The sequence below is a fragment of the Dendronephthya gigantea genome, unplaced genomic scaffold, assembly GCF_004324835.1.
Source record: "Dendronephthya gigantea isolate DGI-Jeju-01 unplaced genomic scaffold, DenGig_1.0 000040F, whole genome shotgun sequence".
In the NCBI taxonomy this organism is placed as follows: Eukaryota; Metazoa; Cnidaria; class Anthozoa; order Malacalcyonacea; family Nephtheidae; genus Dendronephthya; species Dendronephthya gigantea.
This window is the reverse complement of record NW_021163050.1, coordinates 1,383,343-1,402,938: the sequence shown is the minus strand read 5'-3', so window position 1 is coordinate 1,402,938 and position 19,596 is coordinate 1,383,343. Positions and strand designations below refer to the sequence as shown.

Here is a 19,596-nt window from a genome sequence, read left to right as displayed (position 1 = left end):
CATAATAATGTCGCAAATTTCTTCCTCTGTTAACTGACGAAATGATGTAAATTCAGCTGCAGGTGGCCAATATTCAACAGATGGAGGTTGTACTGCGATGCTATCGATTTCGGTTCTAATTAGTTCAATCTTTCGATGAAAAAACTCGCCAAACTCATTCACAAGCTGACCCAAATCAGTATGCGGAGGCAGGGAATTTTCATTGGGAACTTTGGAAAGAGAAGACACCACCTTAAAAAGTTTTCTTGAGTCACCTGAGCACTGGTCAATGAGTTCAGAATAATATAATCGCTTGCCCATCCTCAATTTAGCAGAATATTTATTACAGGCAGCACGATACAGTGACCTGTCACATTCACAGTTCGACTTTAACATTTTCCTCTCTAATTTTCTGCGATTTACTTTCAGACGTTTAAGTTCGTCACTGAACCATGGTAGTTTTGTTCTCTCGATTATTACCTTTCTTTTAACGGGAGCATGCTTCTCTAAAATATTAGACAAGGTTTCATCATAGCTTTGCATCAAGTCATTCAAGTTATCCCAAGTTTGATTACATAGATTAGATGCAGCAATGTCAGATTTGAACGCATCTATGTTAATTTGTCGCATTTTACGATATTGAATTTCCTTCGGTTTAGGATTGGGACGAGGCACAGACAAACTGCATTCGACAAAGCAGTGATCGGATAGGAAATAAGAAGGCTGAACTTTGCTAATCATAATATCGCTTGACGATCTCGTAACAATAAGATCCAGTATGTGATTGGATACATGAGTTGGAAACATAACGTGTTGCATAAGGCCAAATGTTTCCAAAACTTCAATGAATTTTCTACTATCTTCATTTGCTGTGTCATCGAGATGGAAATTAAAGTCCCCAGTTATTAAAAGTATTTCCCTGCACATAACGATGCTTTCGAAGAAAGAAGAAAATTCTTCAAAAAATATATTCGAGGTAACTGCATGACACTGTGAATATGGTGGACGATAAACCGCTATAATTTTGATATCCTTATTGGACACTTTACAATTCCACTCTGAATATTCAAATGAATTTTTTTCATATCCACTAATAAATTTGATTTCAACACGACTGTTAGACATTACGCCAGTTCCGCCACCCCTTCTATAAGTTTGCCGTGGGAAATTTCTAAAATAGTAGCCTGATAGAGATAACGCCGCAATGCTAACAGAATCTGCATCTTTCAACCAGGTCTCAGTGACTACACATATGTCAATACTATTCCCTACTACATGATCCACAAACTCAGCTGTTTTTTTTTTCAGAGACCTTGCATTAACACAGGCAAAGCGTAATAAATTCTCTCTACCGGACGAGACATCTTGAGTTTTGCTTACTTTAATTCTGACACAATTTTCCATATTTGCCCCTCGAATATTAGCCACATCGTTGACAAAAGTCTCAGGCTGTGGAATGGGGATATCTAGTAATAAAAATTGAACCAACTTATCTTGTCTCTCCCCCACGATTCGCCGCAAAAACCCTCTTCATTTATTTTATCATTCCTGTTTCTCGTCTCTTGCTGTTTTTGGCGTGCTATATTACTTCTTGCACCATCATTAGTACGTGATTTTCCCTCCTTATTACGTGGTCCCAAATAAGACTTCCCATGAAACTTTCTTCCATATTTTCTTGCGGTGATACGAGTAGGAATGGGTTGTTGTTGACAAGACGTTTGAGTATCAATCATAACTCGAGTTACTGTACCAGGCGGTGTTGTTTGACAATTGTCGTCTGTGATTAAGCAGATACTTGGGTCACCGTTTACCGAGGTATTTTTAATAGAGTCAAAAGCGTCCTCGTGATTCGAACTATTATCTGTAATCCCATCAGATACTTGATCACCACTAGTAACCATGGTGCTATTATAACTCAAGGAATTTGCCGCAAAAGCCTCAACAATGCCCTTACTTGTTTGCACGAAGGCAGGTTCAAGCTCGATTACCCTGTTTCTTATACTTTGTTCGCCTATTGTGTTCCTATTATTTATATTTCCTTTGTCTATTGTGTCCACAATAATATGTGGATAATGGACTTTGTTTAAGCCTCGGGAAATTTCCTTCAACTCTGCTGCCTCTCCATTATCTTGTTTGTCTCGTTTACTTTTCACAACATATTTAATAAATTCATTTTCGTGAGTTAATTCACCGTTGCATGCTCTAGTTGACTCAACTTCGATCGCTTTATTCCTGTTCTCGGCTACCAGATTCTGGATTAGGACTTCTAATTCTGTAATACGTGCCGATTGAGCCGTTACATTTCCTTGCTCCTTGTGTAATAAAGCGGACAACATAGCAACATCCAACTGTAATTCTGAAATGGAAAGATCATGCTTTGAACAGTTCGTGCATGAGAACTGCATTGTTGTGCCCTGATTTGATTCGACTTCGACAGGTTTTGTGCTATCGCCTTCACATCCAGCATGTTTCTTGAACGCATTAGTGAGATAACCTTCGTCGTCGGTCATGATAACCAATTTCTTCCTTGAAGGGCCCTGCCATGTAAAGCTGCCCTTAGCGCTTTTAAACAGTCTATTTCCACCACGAGGTGAAGACCATTTCCCATTTAATTCCAAATCAGCTTCAACAAATGATTGCAGATCATATAGTGATCCGTTCCAATAGTATTCTATTTGACTTGTAAGCATTGTAATAATAGTTTTATCAACAAGGTTATAATATAATATTTCAGCGGAGCTCACAAGTACACGTCCGATGACCGTCGCTATATGTGGGATTTACTATCTTTAGTAACAAAATGGTGCTGACCATATTGAAGACCGTATCATGATTGTACGCGCATTTCTTCCGAACTACCCTCGGTACATCCTCGGTAGGCGATTGGTTAAATGTACACAGCGCGCTGCGCTTTTGAAAAAAGATCAATTTGCGGGGTTTTCCCACCAAGGGTTTCCCCTTTATTTTTGCCCACTGTCAGCCTCACAGTGGTTTACTTTTACGGGCCGTATAGAATACAACTAGCGAAGATTTAAAATGATAAATACTTGATGTTGTTTCCACAAATAACAGTCAGCTGTAGTCGGTCACGTTTGAAATGTTTACTTGTGGCTTTGTAGTCATATTTCTACTCTTCTATATTTAGTTGGAAAATCTGACCGTATCAGTTGATACGGTTAATACGGTCTGGATCCGCCCCTGGAACTTGAGACAAATTCATCAGAATCAACACACTCAAACTGTCAATTAGAAATTAAAATCATGTTATGTCTGTATGTTTATATGTCTGCATCACTCTGCGCCATAGAAATCAACATCTAGACATAATGTTTAATGGTATTATATATTAATGCTTGTTAGGTGGACCACATGTTTCTGCTATAAGCTTATAAGGCAATTTTGCTTTAACCAAGTTCAATACAATAAAGATGTGCTCTTACATTTCACAAAACAATAGACAATATGTACTGAAAACTTCTTCACAGGTCTGTGGAAAGGTGTAAATTTCTACAATTGACTTTTGACAGGGATTGTTATAAATACATCATACAGAGTAAATTTATCCACAAAATGTCCCTTTCTAAACTTTCTACATTTAATGTGTGTCCTAGGGATGTTAGCTAAAAATAAATAAATAATTAAACTGCAAGTTATGCTCGCTTAAAATGCAAAACATGAATAACACGAAATTGTAAACAATGCCAATGGGGGTCATAGGTTAAGGGTCTGTCTGCTATATATATTCCATTATAAAAATGGGTCTACCTTTGACTTCAACCTTTGTACTTTCTGCTGTTTTCTGATTTATTACTCCGCCTGCGTATGCGCAGCGGAGTCTTAAAATGCCATGGTTTTTTTTCCTTTTCGTCATAGTCGTAGTAGTTTTGGGCGACAGAAGTTGGCATTTCTACCCCTTACAGTGGTGAAAGCTATGTTAGAGGAGGTTTAAGAGGTAGGCGTGTATTTGTTCAAAGAGAGCGGATAAGACAAAGCATATATCGTGTCGATCCTATTGGAAGAAGCATTAGGAGACGTTATGCAATTTGTCGAAGAGTTTATAATGTGCAAGGTCCTAATCATCTCTGGCACATTGACTCCAACCACAAATTAATATCACAAAGATTTGTGATACATGGATGTATTGACGGTTTTAGTCGCTTGATAATATATTTGAATTGTTATACAAATAACTGTGCAAACACAGTTCTTGGATGTTTTCAGAATGGAGTTGAGGAATTTGGCTTGCCCTCCTGTGTAAGAGGAGACCATGGTGTTGAAAATGTGGATGTGGCACGTTTCATGGTTGCAAACAGAGGAGAAGGGAGAGGAAGCTTTATAGCTGGCAGAAGCATACACAAGCAACGCAATTGCCTGGTTGGACGAATATAAATGGGCTTGGTTTGAAATAGACGTTGGAGGATGGCACCATCAATGCCTTGCTGATCTGGAGCCAAAGTTGGAGCAACTAGAGATGTGTGCATTGACATTAAAATTTCTATGTCCATGTCTGAAGGAATTTTCCCTTCAAATGCTGGAATAATTGTGATTACAACTTGAGCGGCTGTCATTCTCTTGGTAAATCTGCATGCTGAAATAACATGACCATTTTCCATTAATGCTAAACAAGATCCCTGTCTTGGAACATGTACTGTGTCTGGACCATCCAGCAAAATCAGATCACGCATGAAAGGCCTGTTGTCAATTTTACTTGGTTGTCTGGGTCGACGGGAAGATTGAGGTCTTGGTCGCTGCCCTGAAAAATTGTGCCTTGCCACGAAATTTCTGTAGTTGTTGCGCGTGGTAAGCTGGGGAACATTTGATTGTCTTGGTTGTTGAAGCGTGCTTGGATGCACAGTCTCGCTAGCTGTCACAACAGAGACAAAAGCGTTACAATCACTGGATCTTGGCTGACTTCGGCCACCAGTAAACACTCGTCTGACTTCGTCTTCAACTCTATCATTTCTTTGCGAAGACAAACTGGATGATAATTCATCAAGACTGGACAACAATTGACGAACAGTACTTTGCATTTGATTTGCATCTCTTCCCACCATCATGAAAATTCATTAACGGCAAGTCGAAAAGCACGTGTATGAAATTCGTGTATGGCGTGTGTGAAACGTTGCGTGTAAACATGAAGTTTACATGAAGTGTCTCGTAATTTTAAATCAACCGCTGTACATTTGTACTGTCAAAAATCTCGACCCGATATATAATTCTCAACCCGATATGTAATTCTCAACCATATATAACAAATTCGACCATAGTATGAAATATCCTTGAGCACAGTGTGAAATTCTCAACCTGTATAATTAATTTATTTATAATTAATCTCAAATATCGGTTGATATTCTCATACGTAGGTTAATATTCTCGACTACCACTTTGTATTATTGATACACTTTTGTCACGTTTGGCTTGCCATAATTTATGTCGACACTCTCTATCTATTGTTGTGCAACGAGAACTATTTAATATCCCTGGTTAGTGGATAAGTTCAAATAAAATATCTTTATATATATATATATATATATATATATATATATATATATACATATTATTTGTTGTTGTTGGGAAAGTTAAACAAAAAATTCCTTTTGGGCAAATTGATGAGAACATTGGAATAATTTTCTAGAAATAAATTAAAAAGGGTCTACAACACAAAGTATTCCAAAGTGGTCACCCATCCAAGAACTAACTTTGCCTGACTTGTTTTAACTTCAGCGATCAGATGAGAACTGGTGCTTTACAAGTAATATGGACTTAGACATCTTGTTTGAGAAAACAAGAGCTTTTGATCTATGAATATTTTTTGGGAAAGATGAACAATTCCTTTTGGGCAAATTGATGAGAACATTGGAATAATTTTCTATGAATAAATCAAAAGGAGCCAACGACACAAAGTATTCCAAAGTGGTCACCCATCCAAGAACTAACTTTGCCTGACTTGTTTTAACTTCAGTGATCAGATGAGAACTGGTGCTTTCAAAGTGGTATGGACGTAGACATCTTGTTTGAGAAAACTAGAGCTTTTGATCTATGAATATTTTTTGGGAAAGATAAACAATTCCTTTTGGGCAAATTGATGAGAACATTGGAATAATTTTCTATGAATAAATCAAAAGGAGCCTATAACACGAAGTATTCCCATGAGGTCACCCATCCAAGTACTAACTTCTCCTGACTATTTTTAACTTTGGTGATCAGATGAGAACCAGAGCTTTCCAAGTGGTATGGACCTAGACATATTGTTTAAGAAAACAAGAGCTTTTGATCTATGAATATTTTATCGGAAAGTTAAACAAAAATATTCCTTTTAAGCAAATTAATGAGAACATTGGAATAGTTTTCTATGAATAAATGAAAGAGTCTACAACACAAAGTATTCCGAAGAGGTCACCCATCCAAGTATTAACTTCGCCTGACTTGTTTTAACTTTGGTGATCAGACGAGAACCAGTGCTTTCCAAGTGGCATAGACCTAGACATCCTGTTGGAGAAAACAAGAGCTTTCAATCTATCCATATTTTTTGGGAAAGTTAAAAAATTCCTTTTGGGCAAATAGATGAGAACATTGGAATAATTTTCTATGAATAAATCAAAAGGAGCCAATGACACAAAGTATGCCAAAGTGGTCACCCATCCAAGTACTAACTTTGCCTGACTTGTTTTAACTTCGGTCATCTGATGAGAATCAGTGCTTTCCAAGTGGTATGGACGTAGAAATCTTGTTTGAGAAAACAAGAGCTTTTGATCTATAAATATTTTTTGGGAAAGATAAACAATTCCTTTTGGGCAAATTGATGAGAACATTGGAATAATTTTCTATGAATAAATCAAAAGGAGCCTGCAACATGAAGTATTCCCAATAGGTCACCCATCCAAGTACTAACTTCGCCTGACTTGTTTAAACCTTGGTGATACACAAGAACTGGTGCTTTCCAAGAGGTATAGATGTAGACATCCAGTTTGAGAAAAATAGAGCTTTCAATTTATGAATAATTTTGTTGAAAGTTAAACAAAAATATTCCTTTTTGGCAAGTTGATCAGAACATTGGAATAATTTTCTATGAATAAATCAAAAGGAGCCAACAACACAAAGTATTCCCATGAAGTCACCCATCCAAGTACTAACTTCGCCTGACTTGTTTCAACTTTGGTGATCCGACGAGAAACGGTGCTTTCCAAGTGGTATGGACACAGACATCTTGTTTGAGAAAACAATAGCATTTCATCTATGAATATTTTTGGGGAAAGTAAAACAAAAATGTTCCTCTTGGGCAAATTAATGAGAACATTAGAATAATTTTCTAAAAAAAATAAAAGTCCAAAGTGGTCACCCATCCAAGTGCTAACTTCGCCTGACTTGTTTTAACTTGGGGATCAGACTAGATCAGACTAGAACCGGTGCTTTCCAAGTAGTATGGACGTAGACCTGTTGTTTGAGAAAACAAGAACTTTTGATCTATAAATATTTTTCGGGAAAGTTAAACAAAAATAGTCATTTTGGGCAAATCGATGAGAACATTGGAATAATTTTCTATGAATAAATGAAAAGGAGTCTACAACACAAAGTATTCCGAAGAGGTCGCCCATCCAAGTATCAACTTCGCCTGACTTGTTTTAACTTCGGTCATCTCATGAGAATCGGTGCTTTTCCAAGTGGTATGGACGTAGAAATCTTGTTTGAGAAAACAAGAGCTTTTGATCTATGAATATTTTTGGGGAAAATGAAACAAAAATATTCCTTTTGGGCAAATTGATGAGAACATTGGAATAATTTTCTATGAATAAATCAAAAGGAGCCTACGACACGAAGTATTCCCATGAGGTCACCCATCCAAGTAATAACTTTGCCTGACTTGTTTTAACTTTGGTGATCAGACGAGAACTGAATACACAACAGGATGCATTTTGTTGTTGATCAGAACCTCGTTTGCGCATTCTAGCCAGTGACCTTCGCATCCTTCTGTACAGTTTGCTTCCGAGAACTCACGAATTACGTCCAAACGTTACTGGCTTTTGCGGTGTATAATTTTGGACGCCTCTTTCATTTTCCATGTCTGCTCCAACAGCTCATAGAGAGACCTTGATGAACAAGATAGAACAAACTGTGCTAGATCTTTTTTTCCTTGCTCGTTCTGTTTGAGACATCAATATTTGTTAGCGTCTTGATTTTCGCCACACTGTGATATTTCTCACAATGTTAGTCAGTTTGAGATGTTGACCTGATGCCTCATAACTGAGAACACTTTTGAGGATAAGCTTGCTGACAACTGCTTGTAATCAGGGAGGAGCCAATTTCATCCAGGTTGGGATGGTTATTGCTGTAAAAGACATCTTCGCTGAATTTCCGTATGTATTTTTACGCCGAATATTAGCTTTCGTGGTCTGAGAAATGCACCACAATTCCGTGATTCGTCTCAAGGGCTTTTTTGCAGCCCAACCACCTCCTTGGAATTGAAAGCTTCAAAGCCATGTGATAATGAAAGCTGTGATGTTTTTGCCTCTTAATGCAACATGCCCAGTGTTGTGGCGATGATTTGCTTCATGGGGATGTAAAAGCTTCAACTTACATCATCAGCAAACGATTCTATAATGGGAAATTTTTGAAGATCAGCTTGGCTATATGTTATTAAATAGCAACGCCGTGGTTTTCTGCTATGAATTTCGTCTATTGGCACCGCTGCCATTTTGCATAACAGTTAAGCTGCAATATGAAAAATTCAAATTTCCCGCTGAAAGTTAGTAATTAAAACAGACTTTAAAAATTATATTTCCGCTAATTAAATCTTTTTAGCTAAACTCTAACGATGAATAAATATATGTGGTAGCTATTGATAGCTTTATAGACAAAATTAATGTAGCTTTCCTCTTTCAGGCAAGAGGGCATAGACCAAACTTATCACCTACCATCAAAACAAAAGCGTGTCAAAAAATCTAAACAACCGGCTTGGATAAACGATGACCTTATTAGTGCAATTAATAAACATGATCATTAGCTTAAAATGGCATGCAAATCAAAAAATTCTCCGGATAATTTGGGCAAAATGATGTGACAAATAATTTGATAAAGAAATCTAAATGCCGCTATGTACAAGAGTCCATTGATGAAAACAAAGGAAATTCAAAGGAACATGGAAAGCGTTAATATCTCTTACCAAAACACAAAAGTCGAACAAAATTGCTGAGTTGAAAAGAGAGAATGGCATTACAGAAACGGATGCCATAGCTATGACAACTATGCGTAATGAGTTTTTTGTGAATGTTGCTCAAGAGCAAAATACAGCATCATCACGCACAAACCAGTTTGATTCGAAGAAGGTTGAAAATTATATTTCCTCCAAGATTGGTAATTTTGTAACCCAATTTAATATACCTCCGATAACTGTTGGGGAAACTCTAAAGCTAATTGCCAAATTACCTTTGTCAAAGGCATCAGGACCTGATGTGATAAGCATCAAAGTGTTAAAGTTGGTTTCACCAGTTTTTCAGAGCCTTTAACAAGATTGTTCAATCTGTCTATTGTAAAGGGTTTTTTTCCAAGTAAATGGAAGGTAGCAAGGGTTACACCCTTATTCAAGGACTTATCCAATTTCTGTGCTTTCTGTGCTGTCCAAACTGCTAGAGAAGCATGTGGCTGTATCATTCATGGATTACCTGGTTACAAATGGGCTGTTTTACGATCTACAGTCGGGGTTCCGTGAGGGGCATTAGACAGAATATGCTTTTATCAAACTTACAGATAAAATTTTATTCGATCTAGACCAAGACAAAGTTACTGGTATGGTTGTTGTAGATTTTAAAAAAGCCTTTGATGTGGTAGACCATAATCTTCTGTTAACAAAACTTCGTCTTTATAGACTGAATGATTCTGCATTGTCTTGGTTCCAGTCATATGTCACAGACAGACAACAGTTTGTGTAACTATTCATGGTGAATGGATACCTTCACTCTACCAGTAAAGCAAGGGGTACCTCAGGGGTCTGTGTTAGGTCCATTTTTATTTTTATTGTTCGTCAATGATATTCCTCTTCACATATAAACTTCATTTACAGATATATTCACAGATGATACAACAATTACAGCAAGTGTGCATTATTCAAATATCCAATCCTTAACTCAGCATCTAAATAATGACCTTGAAGCTTTAAGTGAATGGGCGACAAATAACAGAATGTTTATAAACATGGGAAAGACGAAATCGCTACTCGTTACTGGGAAATGTATTGCAAAGAAGTTGGCTCAAGACATTTTCCCATGTTTGAACGTTAAAATCAATAACTCTGAAATTTTGGAAGGAAAAAGCTGCTTTTGCTAGAAAACTAATGGATATTGACAATGAGTCAGCAGTTTTGGATTTCTTACCAAGATCTTCGAATGCAAAGACTGATAAGAAGAAAAATACTTTTTATTTAAATCAATTTAAAATACTTACTAGGGCTAAAATATTTGTTCGGAAAAACAAACGTTTAATTGGTAAAGATGTTAATGCTTCCTGCAAAATGTTTGTATCTTCACTGACATGTACCAAGGCTGACCAGACTTTTATAAATGCAGCAACTGTTGGACAAGCTAACAAAAATGAGTGGCATAAATTAAGACATCCCTTACGAAAATTTTCTTTAGGATCTTATAGGAATTCCTATAGGGCCAAGATATTCCTATAGGAATTCTGATAGGACCAAGATATTCTTTTAGAAATTCCTTTAGGACAAAGGCATTGCTATAGGAATTCCTATAGGACCAAGATATTGCTATAGAAATTGGAATAGGACAAAGATATTCCTATTCACTATTTTCACTAAATCCCATAATACTATGCACCTGTATAGTTTTGTAAGGGGTTGGTAACCGCTGGGGTACAATGGGGTACCATCTTGATTGCTGTGCATATAGCATCATGGGATTTAGTGAAAATAGTGAATAGAAATTCCTATAGAACCAAGATATTCCTATAGAAATTCCTATAGGGCAAATATATTCATATAGGAATTCCTAAGGACCAAGATATTCCTATGGAAATTTCTATGCAAATATGCCAATAATTCCTATAGGACTAAGAAATAACCACAGAAATTACTATAGGACCAATACATTCCTACAGAAATTCATCTTCTAATACAAATATTTATGTGACTAAGAAATTCCTATAGGCTATCATTTAATTCCTATAGGCTATCATATCATTTATCTGTGGTCTTAATTGCATTTGACTCAACCGAAATATTAATTTGGCAATAACTAAGATGAATGTAGAAATGCGCAGTGAACTTAAATATTCCCATGAGAGTTTCTATAGGATTTAAAATTCCTGTAGAAATTCCCGTATAGGCATAAGACTAAAATACCGTATTATTGAAATATTAATTTCAAAAAAAAATAACTAGTTTACACTGCTATAGTTTGACATATAAATTAACGGAGACGAAATGTAAGAACCAACATATCCAATTCATGCATATAAGATATAACCATGTACTAAATATAAGTAGGACAAAACCTGCCTTCACGTTTAATCAAAATATTTACAATAAGCATATTTTTGACATAAATATGTCATGTACTCACTAGATCTCATATACTGTCATAGAGTAATCGTTGGTCTTTACAATAATCAATTATTGTTTATATGGTATGGAAGCGGACAAAAATAGTTCTTTTGACCTACAGTTATAGTAATGCATTTTTTGCAAATCTGGTGAGGATGAATTGCCACTGGCATCCCGGCATGCTCTACTTCTATTAAAAAAAAACTATTTACATTGAAATCTGGATCTCTATATAATGGCCTAGAAGCGACAGCCATTGGCTGAACTAGTACAACATTATAATAACTGCAATTGCAGTATTGAAGCTCTGCTATGGTACATGAACATTCTGGTTTAATTACCTGCAAGCCTATAATAACACTGTACTTGTACTGTTCATGTTCGAATGTTATATTGTGGTTGATGTGCCTTTTGGATCTGATATAATCTACACTTGAAAATAACTTGTTAGAGGCAACAAATCTTAAAAACATCACTCCACGATTATTGCTTACCGGTATTCCCAATAAAACCTGCACTGCAAGCATTTGTGACGCAGTAAGCTGTACAGCCTTTTCTTTGCCAACACCACGAACTCCATTTGCAAAACATACATCATTAGAGAAATGTTTTACATCTCTCAGCTTCTCAAACAGACTGTGGACATATGGACTAGTTTCCTCAGTGAAACATTCTTTTGCCAGTGTAATCTTCTTCGATAGCATGTAAAATTCAACAATTTGCTGCAGGACATGCTGGGTTCCATGGAACATTTTTGGCAAAACATGGTTGTTGGACTCAAACATGAAGGCTGCAGATGACCATAGAGGACCGCAATTTCTAACCGACTCAGCAAGGTGTACCAATTGATGCACGTTGAATGTACAGCTTTTTAGACCATACAAATCCTCTGTTTGGATTACAAATTTGGTCAAACAAACTTCTGCAGAATTGATAGCTTCACTATTTATAGAGTCACCAAGAAGACAGTAAACTCCATACACGAACAAGAAGAAGTGTTTCAGGTATTGTGGAGGTAGTATGCCATGGAGAACAACCAAACTATACAAAATGAAAGTTCTCCACTCCGATGCCTTCCAGAACTTTCTATCGCCAATTGATCTTGGCGCACGACTAATTTCAATTGGCGCATCAACAGCCTGCAGCTTGTTGTCAATTTCCTGCTCTCTTGTACCAATGTAGTAGCTCTGCCCATGATGTTTGCTATCCATCCACAGGCTTACAAATTGACGAGTGACTCCCAAACAAACACAATGCATGAAGTCGACTGCAACGCCTCTCACTTGGTCAAATGAGGGAAGAACTCCAATCACAGATGGACCTTTGACTCCTTTAACATCATCAACATTGTGGATTCCTTCAAGACCATACTTTATTTGGTTTTCAGTTGCGCATAACCGGAGGGCCGCTATAAGGGTAGTATCGTGTTGGGGGGCAAACATTGTCAATTGTTTCACCAGGAAATTCGCACCAATCGCAACCATGTTTTCCGTTGAACTGCTTCGAATTTCGTACAATAGCTCTCGCTGGCGAATCTGCAGAAAATACATGTGCAAACACCTTTCTTGGACGAGCTTCATCTTCAAATATAAACCCGTTAGTCTCAAGTTGCATGCAATCGTCAGTGAATGGGGTTAAGAACGTGTTCATTGCAGGCTTTTTGTTACCAAACCAGAGTCCGTTAAGAAGGACATTCTTTTCTCGCAGATGTGGAGGAAGTTCATTCACAACACTCTGAATTGGCCAGATTGAATAGTTGGAAGACTCAAAAATAGGAATGCCATCTGTGTTCCAAGTTAACAACAAGTCGTTATGTGAGAAATTATGTTGCTCTACCAACTCATTGTAAAGTTTCCCTGAAGTAATATCAGAAATTAGGCTTGCATCCATGTTCTCTGGAATAGTATGGTTAGTCAAATAGGTTTCCCTGAGCTTCTCATCACGGTAGCAAGTCTTTAATCTGACTTTCCATTGGCAAATATAAAAAATACTTGCCATTTTTTTTGCACTCTACAGCATCAAATCTTTCATTGCAAGAATCACAGTTCCGTTCAACAGTGCTCTCGCCAAGATAAAACAAGCATGACGGACAATAATAGTGAATCTAAAAGGGAAAAGAACTTATTTACCTGTACTGAACAAAAAGGTACATGAGAAAATGGGTGATCAATGATTAACCTGAGTGTATTAAATTTTATTACAGCAAAAAATGAGAAATATTGTATTCAAATATTCAATTACAATAAAAATGACTTACATAATTGGAAAACGTACAAAAAACCGCATAGAATATTTTTAAACAGACTGAGTTTTTTTAATCTTCAAATATTTTTCGTCTTTGAGTTTTTTGAGATTTCAAATGTGAAAATTGGACCAAAATGTCATAATAGAGATTGAGTTCTAGGTCAAAAACACGTTTTTGACAGGATATAACTCGAAAATAATGTGAGATATTAAAAAAATTTGCACAATGGCCCACAGCCTAATATGATCTTTTTTATTTACCCACAAGCCAACTACACCTACTCACGAGTTCCAACTACACCTACTGTGGCATAACCTGAACATTAATAGTAAAGCACAATCATGTGACAGCAATAATTATTACCTGAAACACTCCAGTATCAAATGCTTTAAAGAATGTGTACTTTGTAGAAGGTATTGAATTGGGAAGAAGAACATTCAACAGGATCAACAAATCATTAAGTGCCTCATGTGTCAAATGATGCCGAGTTATACAGGGTGTCCCAAAAAAAACGAAAACTATTGAAATCACCCATAACAATGCAATTGTTAGAGTTTGAATGCCTAAACAGTCTGTTGGGACCCACAAGTGTATAAATGTTTACCATACGCATTTTTATGCATGCATATGATGCAGTAAAATTTGCTTATATTTACAATTCACAAATATGGATGACAATATTTAAATGTGCATCTCAAGGACCATGACTTTCGACATATTCCCCTTTCTCTAGCAACACAAAGCATTTAGTATTTTATAAGTTGAATTAAATCCCCATGGGTTGAAATTCGTGAACACAGCATTCAAGTTTTAACAATGAGTGATTTTAATAGTTTTCGTTTTTTTTGGGACACCCTGTATATGACAAAACAAGAAGAAGGCATTCTGCTGTGGTCACATTTGCCCCTTGATACAAAGGAATGCTTTTGTTGAGTGGCCTCTGTTGAGTAACCGAAAAAAAAGATAGTATGTTTACAAAAGGTCTATTGTGACCAGCCCAGGTCATGACACGGCCAGGTCTTTCTCCTGACCCTGCCTATTTTGTGGTTAACCCATTAAATGGCAGAGCTTCCCCACTGACAAGTACAATACAATACAATACAATAAATTTTATTTAAACACGATACAAATTAAAGCAAAGCTTGTGGGGTCGCGTGTTTACCTATTACATACAAAGACAAAAGAGACTATTATACACTATTATATACTATTATATACACATATCAATAATATCTGAAACAGTCATCTCGCCTACGTGCGGTTTGCACAGATTGTGTTTCAAAATTTATAAACTTTAGTATGTCTTTTTCCTTGATCATCTTAATAAAGGTGGTAATATTTGGTTCAGGATCATTAAATTCCATGGATATCGCATTCCATATGACAGAGCTCCTGTAGGAAATTGAGTTCTTCATATAGTATGTGTTAAATCGCGGCACATTAACCTTGTGTGCGTTACGTAAACTATACTTATTTGTTGTTTTTGTAATTATGTGAGTCATGCTAGCAGGAGTAATATTGTTATATATCTTATAGGCTAGTTGTGCCAATCTTAACTTATAAATTTGAGTAAGTGAATCCCATTTCACCTTCTCCATGACCTCAATGGTAGGCATATCACATGATTGTCGAAATATGGTTCTTGCAGCTCTACAATGTAGGGATTCGAGGGAAAGAAACCCCTCTTTATTGGCACAGCCACCCCAAACTGTCATCGCGTATGTTATAGACGGTAGGATAATCTTAAAGTACAGATCTAGGAGCATTTGCTTTGGTAAAAATAGGCTGCATTTTATCAAATTCAGCTTGTTTGCAAATCCTTTTTTTATTTCCAGTATGTGTAATTTGTCTGGGTTTTTTTATTTCCAGTATGTGTAATCTGTCTAAAAATTGTCTGGCGTAAGATTAGTAAAAAAAGGAAGTAGGGTGCCTTGGGGCACATTGCCCACTTAATGGGTTAGTTAGAGAGATTGTCAGATTTTGTGGTTAACCAATTAAGTGGCAGAGTAGAATTGTCTGGCATTAGACAAGTAAAAAAAAATAAGTAGGGCACATTGCCACTTAATTGGTTAAACACAAAATCTGACAATCTCTCTAGTTAACCACAAAATCTGACAATCTCTCTAGTTAAATCAACAATTCCTACCTGATCATTGAATGGTATTCCAGCAGTTGGTATCCCAGTATCTTCTTCTTCATTGTCATAAATCACATCTCCATCCAATTGTGATATTTCACTTTCAATGTCACTTGGATCCTAACAAAAGTAATTTAACTCATTTACTGGCAGTACTCTACCACTGACGGTAAAATCATTGGCGCTAAACAAAATAAATACTAAAGTAGGGTGCATTGCCAGTAAGTCAGTAGTTAACAAATAAGGGACAGTGGCAGATAGGTTTGTTAGCCCATTTACTAAAAGTACAATTACTGCTAAAGAGTAAAATTGTCTGGTGTTAGACAAAGTAAATACAGATAAAATAACTACATTCCAAAATGGGAAATCATCCTCATAAGTATATACAGATGCTTATACTTCTAGAACTGGCATATTTATATTGTATATATCAGTCACTAAGGCAGTTAATTTCTAAGTTAACAACAAAGTACAGAGCCAGTGTAGCTGCAAGTACAGGTCAAGGACATATTTACTGGAGGGGTTAAACCCCTCCAGGAATCTCTCTAACCCTTCTAAACCCCACCAAAACTTTATCCCATCCCTCTTATATATATGAGATTAAGTAAAATCGATAAAATAACAATATTAATATCAGTAAAATGTATAAATTAACTCTCCAGTAATCTTAGTTTAGCTATACAATTATTTTTCACTCTCCAGTCAACTGCTGGTGGCTGCATTGCAGCCCTAATAGTGACACTGTGTCATCGCCTTTCTGTCTGTAGCAGGTGCCGGTTGCAGGCATGAACCCCACTAACTATTCTTCTACCCCTCCTGTTAAAAAAATAAAAATCCGCCTTGGTACAGGTACTGTACATGGCCAGTGGCTTCTAGCAGTCATGCATGTGCAGTGGCATTGTCTTGTTGCCAGGGGCGCACATTAGGGGGGGTGTGGGGGTGTGTGACACCCCCCCATCTTTGTGAAGTAAGCCTAAAAAGTCGGTCCTAGAATGTGTATGAGTACAGAAAAAGTCGGTCCATTAAGATCTGAAAGATACTATCTTTTTGTCGAAGAAAAGAAGTGAAAATTGACATTTTTGCAATTAAAAATTGCGATTTCATCAGATAAAAATGCGTACACAATCAAGACATCAAGTTTCAATCGCATTATCGCATACAACTGTCTCATGCTGTCACATGCTATAAATAGCTTATAGGCTATAATCCACTTCCGCATGCAACATCTCATTATTGCCTGCGCGCACAAGCTAAAATTTTCTCGAACGGACCAAATGCTGGGGTTTGAAACATCTTTTAATACATACATACATTTCGACTATCCCGTCAGCGAGGGACAGGGTGTATCTTTGAGGACGAGAAGGCTGAGGCACACCGAATAATATTTGGAAGTAAGGTATGTTGCACTTTAGTATTTACATTGTTCTCACTTTAAGTGTCGTTTTACTTTTATATGAATAATACATTTTGATCAAATGTTTCAATCGCATCATTATATCGGCTGTTATTGTGTGCTAATTTAAATACTTTCCCCCCACATTTCTTTTAGATGCCAAATAAACGCTTTAAAGTAACATGTGCCTTGTGTAACAAAGTGTTTGACAACGATTATAAGGCAAAACATTGTAAGGCTAATTAAGGGCATTCACCCAACATATAACGCGAATACGTTACCGCTTGTTGATAAAAAACAGACTAAACTGGTATGTATGTTTCAGGTTTTGCAAAAATATAATTATTAATTATAGCTAGATACAAATGTTGGCCGATGAATGTATTCAATGACGCAGAAACTATAGCAGGCGCAGTGAGGCGCTATAGACGCATAGGTGTCGAATTTAATTCGTTGCATAAAATTGCTGTTCGCCCTACCAAGAGAACAACTTTTCTAAAATCTGTCCATTATTCGTCCATTATAAATTTGTCTGAACTAAATTTGACCCAAATGTATCGCTTGCCGAAGCTGCCGTTTATATCTTACTTGTGGTATTTTATTTAAATACTATACAGTGCTAGTGGTATTAATATAATACGACTATATACGACATACAATAGTACTAAATGTTGATTAAAAGTAGAAAAGAATTGACATGTGATATTGAAAACGAAAATTGACATTTAATATTGTCTTGTAATCATTTAGAATTTTAATGTTAGCAGTAGCAGCAGTACTCCATCAGATTTCCAAAGTTCGTTAGGACAACATTCAGACCAGGTTTGTGTAATAGTATATTTCACAATTTATTCACCGAAGTAGAAATAAATAACGTTAGATATCTACCAAGCCCGCAAAGAGGCATAACGTCGGGGTATCTCCCGCTGTTTATCGGCACTGAAGTAAATAATTGTTTAACTTTTAAACTAGACTGACTAGTTTATACTCAAACAATGCTATTGATGCTGATATGCGCCATACATTAGAATTGCTGGCTGATGTAATATGGCTATTGATTGTCATTACAAAATAACCGCACGGGCGTGTGTATGTATACTAATAATTTTTCTTATATTATACAGAGCATAATCAGCAAAAGACAATGGGCAGAGAAAGGAGAAAGCGACTCCTATCGGTCAGAAACGAGAGAGAAACGCACTCGGATGGATGATGATGAACCGACTGATGAACCTATAGATGAACCGACTGATAAACCGATAAATGAACCGATAGATAAACCGATTGATGAACTGCCAAATGAACCGATTGATGAACCGACTGATAAACCAATAAATGAACCGATAGATAAACCGATTGACGAACCGATAGATAACCCGATTGATGAACCGCCAGATGAACCGATTGATGAACCGATTGATGAACCGACAGCTGAAAGGATTTATGGACCGATTGATGAACCGACAGCTGAAACGATTTATGGACCGATTGATGAAATGATTGATGAATTGAATGTATCTTCTGATGAAAGTCTAACTAAATCAGATAGTGACCAGGTACGGTGCATACTTTTAGTAAGTTAGTCCTTTTGTGCAATGTTTAAGTTGTTAACTTTTTGTTTGCAGGGGAAAATTTACTTTGCCATTACATTCAGTTCTTATTTTTTGTAACAGGAATATCGAAAGCACAGTGATTCCACACAGAACGACCAAAACATTGCGAACGAAGGCAAAACCTGGATATAGTGTTTTGGCAAACTCCGATTTCTATGTGGAAATCTAAACGAATGTCAACAGCTAGTATCGAAGGTTGAAAATGTTGACGCGCCACAGCCTGACATTTTGCTTGGTGAACTTGTTGATGTGGTAGAAAGTGTCAAACAAGTTTCGTCTTCTCTCCTCTCTGACGTTCGCGAGGTACTGGCAAACAATGATGCCCAAGAAATAATGCGTCAAAAAGTTTCAGCTGCCACAACGTTTGATCCGATTGACCAAGATCCAGGCTGTAGAAGGCCCATTGTGACTGACGAGGACAAACTGTACGTCATCCAGCAAGGTCCATTCCAGCCAAAATTTGGGCGATATCCAAAAAATGCTGACATCCCTGCATCTAAACAATGCCACTTTTCATCTGCCTGGTTCATTACCTATCATCCACACCTTGAATACTCGGTGAAAAAAGATGCAGCATTTTGTTTTGTTTGCCAGCTTTTTCCATCTGGCATTGGCACAAAACATGACCAGGGCTGTAAAGCATGGGCAGTGGAAGGCGTTAGAGCTTGGCACAAGATG

The 19,596-nt window shown here is 36.9% G+C and overlaps 6 pseudogenes; all 6 read right to left on the bottom strand.

Moving 5' to 3' along the window:
• Positions 1–5,629: 5,629 nt before the first annotated feature.
• On the bottom strand, positions 5,630–5,748 carry LOC114526700 (annotated as a pseudogene).
• Positions 5,749–5,867: 119 nt separating this feature from the next.
• Positions 5,868–5,986, bottom strand: LOC114526679 (annotated as a pseudogene).
• Positions 5,987–6,105: 119 nt separating this feature from the next.
• On the bottom strand, positions 6,106–6,224 carry LOC114526692 (annotated as a pseudogene).
• A 122-nt stretch (positions 6,225–6,346) lies between these two features.
• LOC114526683 lies at positions 6,347–6,465 on the bottom strand (annotated as a pseudogene).
• Positions 6,466–6,584: 119 nt separating this feature from the next.
• LOC114526721 lies at positions 6,585–6,703 on the bottom strand (annotated as a pseudogene).
• A 361-nt stretch (positions 6,704–7,064) lies between these two features.
• Positions 7,065–7,183, bottom strand: LOC114526717 (annotated as a pseudogene).
• Positions 7,184–19,596: the final 12,413 nt, after the last annotated feature.